This window comes from Hibiscus syriacus, unplaced genomic scaffold (assembly GCF_006381635.1).
Source record: "Hibiscus syriacus cultivar Baekdansim isolate YM2019G1 unplaced genomic scaffold, ASM638163v2 tig00111989_pilon, whole genome shotgun sequence".
In the NCBI taxonomy this organism is placed as follows: domain Eukaryota; kingdom Viridiplantae; phylum Streptophyta; class Magnoliopsida; order Malvales; family Malvaceae; genus Hibiscus; species Hibiscus syriacus.
The window spans coordinates 973,166-979,365 of record NW_024063230.1 but is presented as its reverse complement, the minus strand read 5'-3'; the positions used below and the strand labels follow the sequence as shown (position 1 = coordinate 979,365).

The 6,200-nt window shown below is 36.3% G+C and overlaps 1 pseudogene; it reads left to right on the top strand.

The window, feature by feature from the left end:
* Positions 1-3,649: 3,649 nt before the first annotated feature.
* Positions 3,650-5,623, top strand: LOC120173851 (annotated as a pseudogene).
* Positions 5,624-6,200: the final 577 nt, after the last annotated feature.

Genomic DNA, 6,200 nt, shown 5'->3' with positions numbered 1-6,200 from the left:
TTTCTCATAAAATCCGGTGCACCTCAAATTTTCTGTCTTCATCATAAGAAAACAATGTGCGAAGAAGAATAAGATCATAACTTTACAGAGCATGAGTCTTTCCAGGAGAAACTTAGACCTCCACCACTTCTAACAGAATCAATGTCAATATTATTAAACCCGAATTTTACTCTTGCCGTTCAAGTGCTTTGTAGTTTAGTTTTCATGAAGACAACTACAGAGAAGTTAATGTCTCTTGGTATATGCAGGAGACTTCGCACTGTCCAAAGGCTTCACCAAACCTCGGTCATTCTAACTTTGTAGTTTTGTTGCTCCCGACTGGCCTGTTACTACAGGTCTGCAGATGAAAAAGTGTGTTCCCCATTTCTAGTTTGCATTCCCGAATCCAAGCCCACAACTGGAGAGTATCGTGGTCGTTTGTAGTTTCTGCTTTATCGATTGGATTTTCCTCCTCAGTTGCCATGTCTACATCAAAACCTGTTGAACAACCCTCTATCTTTCCTAAGGGCGCTACCCAACCAATCTGCCTCCGAGTGGAGACTAGATTTATCCCCGCTAAAGCCCCTTTTCTCCCATCAACTCCAGAAGATGGTGGTACACCACCTGTCTCATCCTCGTAACCAAGTACCGGAGAAAGTTTCTCGTTGTCGCGGTGGCGCACGTAGGGAGGCGTCCCATTGAAATACACAGTTTTTTCTTCTGTTGCAGAATCCGAAGAGGGCAAAAACAAAAACTCTCACCATGTCCCAGTTTCCCACATAGGAAACAAAAGAGATGGAGCTTTTCATATTAAATTGAAGCATATGCATGCTTCCCACTTGGCAGTGCTAACTTCTTTCTTCGTTTGAGAGGGTATCGAGTATCCACGCGGACTCTAACTCTCATGCATCCTCTGTATCAAAGAGAAACTGTCGAAGCATCATAAGTAATAAATTTTCCAACAAAATTAACCAATTGTTTCACAACTGCTTCAGAGATATAGCCCACTGCTTAGTCGACTAAGCGTATCCAAAAGTCAATCGAAAATAACGGAACTGTCAACGGGTCCTTCATTCGTAATCTTGTCAATGTCAATCGTATGATAGAGATGAAACAGAATTCTTCGCTTTCCAGGTCCGTAATAGAGATGCCCCCAATTGGGTGCCAAACATTTGCCATCATCGTGTGCATTGCTTTGAAATTTATCATGTTGGAAGTGAGAAAAGATCCCACAAAACACATGTCAAAGGAAATACCGGACTCTTTGCTCGAATTGCCAACGCAAGAACCTCTTCCTCCTCTCCCAATTGTAGTTCTTCTAATTGTTGATTGAGATCTCCCATCGTCGATTATAGAGGCTGTAGAACTCCCTAAAAAAGCGTGTCCTACAAGAGAAAAGGGCAAAACCCTAGAAAGTAATAATTATTTATTTATTACTAAATATATAATTAAATGACTCAATGTATATATTATCCATAAATTAATAAAGAGATGTAAATAAAACGCCTTTCGACGTGAACAAATAAGCCGACTTCTGAACAAAGGGGTCCTAACATGATTTTTAAAATCGAATCGGTCAGCGAATAGATCGAATTATTGGTTTATTGATTTATTCGGTCGAATCGATCGGAAGAAAACGACATTATAATTAATTAATTATTTTAAATTAAATAAAAATATAAAAAATATTTAATAAAAATAATTTTTTATATCACAAGTCATATTCAAAGCAAGTTATAACATATATAAGTTAAAAACTATAAAATCAAGTGAAACAAAATGATTCAAATCAACTATAACATAATATTTAAGGTAAAACATATTAAATAATAAATATAATTATATAACTATAATTAAAAAATAAATTTGGGGCTAAAAAAATCATAACAAACGATGTCTTTTGGTTTAATTTTTTTTAAATCTCACATGGCTAAGAAAATAGAAGAGCAACACAAAAGTCTAAAGAGTAAAAATATAAAAACAAAATAATCCCACATGGCTAAGAAACATAAAAGAGCATCCCAACTGACTTCTATAAATAATAGAGGTAATTTAACATTCAAAATTGAAGCCTTTTGGTGAGCACAGAACGAACTATTATTTCGCTTCAATTGAGCTCGAATTTCAGGCTTAAATTAAGCTTCTAATTTTTTTTTGAGTTCTAGTCTTTTTGAGTTCAAGTTTCAATATTATATTTTGAGTTCGAGTTGAACTTGATAATTTTTAGCTCGTGAGTTTTTGAGTTGAGTTGAGCTTACTTTTAATATTTTTGAGTTCGAGTCGAGCTCAGCAATACTCGAGTTCTACTCGGCTTGTTTAACAACGACGTCGTTTAATTTAATTTTTATTAGAAAAAAAAACAAAATCGATTTTCAACCGGTTCACGGTCCGTCCGATTCAAACGGTTTACAGTCGGTTTAGCGGTTCCTTTCGATTCACTAATAACGATTTAACCGGTATAAAATGAACCGGATCAAATAGTAATTTCTGATTAAACTGACCGATTCAATCCGATTTTCGAAACACTGAATCCTACCCTCACTACCAATTGACCACACCCCGTTCCAAAAATTCTACTAATTATCAGTTTTTCAAACACTAATTAATGGCGGTTGACCAAAAATAATGATGTTACCAATTTTCTAAAAGTAATAAATAGAAGAAAACAATGTTGCTTTTGGCCATAATAGTTTTGAAACAACATTGAAAAAAAAAAATGGGGATTAGTATTAACTGTTCTTCACAATTCTATATATATATATATATGCCTTTCCTTTTTCGATGATGCTGTCAATAAACAAAGAAGAAATAAACCCAAAGCCAAAAAAGTCGAGAAGGCAAAGCTCTTGCCTTTTTCCTGTTCTTTTTTTCAACAGTTGATGCTTACTATACTTATTCTGTACAACGCTTGTCATTTTGTATACGTATAATTCTTGCATATGTTTTGTCACTTTTTTTCTGAGAAAAGAGAGAGTCAAAGAATTGGGCAATTCAAGTCTCGTACAGCTGTGGGTTTTTGTTCGTTTGTTCATTGTTTATTTATTTATTTTGGATTGAGAACTGGGTGTTTTGGTGGACCAGTAAGGAGAATTCTGAGATACACATGTCATGATTTTGTGTTTGTACGAGTTTCAAGTTGTTTTCAACTATGGGTTTTACTGGTTTGATGATCAAGATTTTAATCTGTGCAGGTTGAGGATTTCCTGGGGGAAAAAGTATATAAAGTTTGATTTCTTTTAGATGTTGAGAAATCTGGAAGGATATGATTATATGGATAATCTATGTTGCTTCAACTCTGTCTCTTCTCAGGTTAGCCAATCCAACCCTCTTTGGAAAATCTTTCCCTTTTTTTCTTTCTATTTTTATTTCCTAATTTCACTTTTATATTTTTATATGATCAAATCTATAAATCACTATCTAGTTGTTTTATGCTATTTTTCTATATAATTATATGCTTGGATATCTTTGGTTGGTTGGATAACCTTGATTTTTTTGACAGATTTGTGTTTGGTTTTAGTTTAAGACCATAAGTTGTATTCGTTCATCACCAATTTCCAGGATTGAAAAAGGGAGAAATGAAACAAGAAAAATAATAATCTATGTGAAATTCAGATTGTTACTTCAAATATATCAGCTTGAAGATGACTCTTCTATTGAAGTGGGGAATGCTCCTAGTTCTTTCCTAAATCAGATTTGTAGACTCTGCAGAATATTTCTTCCTGGCAAATTATGTTTATGATCTTTGTCAAATTCCTTTTCCAAGATTGTGATTTTTTGGAACATTGAAAATGTTATTATTCTTCTCCTTGGGTTGGAGGGCGTTCTTCATGTGGCTCCGGAAAGGGCAGAAGCCATCAGGGCTCTATTAAGTATGGCTTTACCCTAGTGAAAGGAAAAGCAAATCATCCGATGGAGGATTTTCATGTTGCAAAGTTTGCTCAACTTCAAGGACATGAACTCGGACTTTTTGCTGTATATGACGGCCATCTAGGCGATAGTGTACCTGCCTATTTGCAGAAGAATTTGTTTTCCAATATCTTAAGGATGTAAGTTTCCGATCTATCAATTATGAATTATCTGTTAGTCCTTCCAAGCATTTGGCTACAACAGTCCAAAGGAATGGTTCTTGTCCTTTATGTACTTGAAAAAGAGTGCCCTTGTTGATATACCAATCCTAAAGTGATTGTCGCCTATGTTATCTTTGGGGACCGGAAGGAGGAATGTTTGGTAAAGCATAATCGCCTCTTCCTATACCAGTGATAATGAACTAAAATGAATTGCAACGGTCAAAAGTTTAGGTTGCTTTGAAATGATGGTTCTATGATTCTACTTCTAATGGTTACCGCTCTCGGGCTACGTTTATTGGTTGTTAGAATTTTTCCTTATTTTTGTAATAATAAATTGTAGGTTTTTGGACCGATCCCACCAGGTCCATCGCCAAAGCTTATGAGAAGACAGACCAGGAAATTCTTTCACAGTCCTGACCTGGGACGAGGGGGATCAACGGCTGTCACTGCAATTTTGATCGACGGACATAAATTATGGGGAGCCAATATTGGAGATTCACGTGCCGTTTCTCTCGAAGAGTGGGCAGGCGATACAAAGTATCGATCATGAGCCCAATACAGAGCGGAAGCATTGAGAACAGAGGCGGCTTTGTCTCGAACTTGCCAGGTTATTCGTAGACTATTCTTTGCTTATGTCTAGTTTTCTCTTTAAAGGTCATTTTCTTTTTATAACTGAATGAAAGTAAAAAAGGACACATTTTGTGGCTGTTAACGTGCATGCATCATGGTCCGCGGCTGTGGTAAATCAGGACTTTCACATATGCATATGACAACTACATGGAGAGTCGGAGATATATTTCTCGATCTCATGCCAAGTTTGAGTCTATCTGCGACGACACTCTAACTAACTCCAATAATAGATTGGAGCCTTAATAAAAAGCACATAGGACGATTGACGATCTCTCTCGCTATTTCATGATAATGACTTACCGGTGCTGCATTTTTCTCACAGTAATTGTTCTTGTTGCATTTCATCCCAGGAGACGTTGCGAGAGTGAATGGCCAACTTGCTGTTTCCCGTGCTTTTGGCGACAAGAACATTAAATCACATCTCCGATCGGATCCTGACATACAAAATGCCGATATCGACTTGGATACTGAATTTCTCATCCTTGCAAGTGATGGACTATGGAAGGTAACCCGTCTCTTTCCGAAGGCCGAACAATTTCTCATGTTTCTCCTTTCTGATGCCGGATGATTTTAACGCAGGTGATGTCCAACCAAGACGCAGTCGACATTGTGAGAAAGACCAAGGATCCACTGAGGGCGGCACAACAGCTAACAAAGGAGGCATTGAACCGAGACAGCAAGGACGATATCTCCTGTATCGTAGTTCGTTTCAGGGGATGAAAGCAAAACGCAAACACGACGGAGAAAACTCTTCCTCGACTGCACAAGTGAAGAATCAAAGGGGTAAACATCATGCATCAGTTCTCATGATATGATGCTTTCATGATGAAGAAAAAAAGTAAAACTCAACAATATCCGGTACTACTACTCCTCTCTGTAAAATCGTTTGATTTCTTCCATTTGTAGACTGGTTCCATCATTTTTCTGTATAATTTTCTCTGAAGCCATTGATTTTCTATGAAACTGCGAAATATCAAGTATATTTGCGATGAACTAATTAATTTTAATAATAAATAAGATTTTTATTTAATTTTAATAATAAAATAAGATTTTTGTTTAATTTTAATTTTAAATACTTACTAATTCTAAATCCCATTTGAAACTCTGCTGTGATCTTACTTGGATTAAAGTTCTATAAAACTGTTTTTTCTTCTATTTGCATAGTTGGTATTAGCTCTGTTTTGAAAACCGGATCGGACCGGCCGGTTCAACCGGTTCAACCGGAAACCGTTGTTTAGTCCGATTTAATCTAAACCGGTTGAACTGCTATTAGTAAATCGGCCAGAACCGCTATTAGTGAACCGGTCAGAACCGTTGAACCGTTCGAACCGGACCGGAAAAAACCGGAAAAAACCGGGATTTTTTTTTAAATTAAAAAACGTCGTTTGTTAAACGAGCCAAGTCGAACTCGAGTATTGCTGAGCTCGACTCGAACTTGAAAACTTTAAAAGTAAGCTCAACTCAACTCAAACTCACAAGCTAAAAATTATCAAGTTCAACTCAAATTCGAAATATAATATTGAA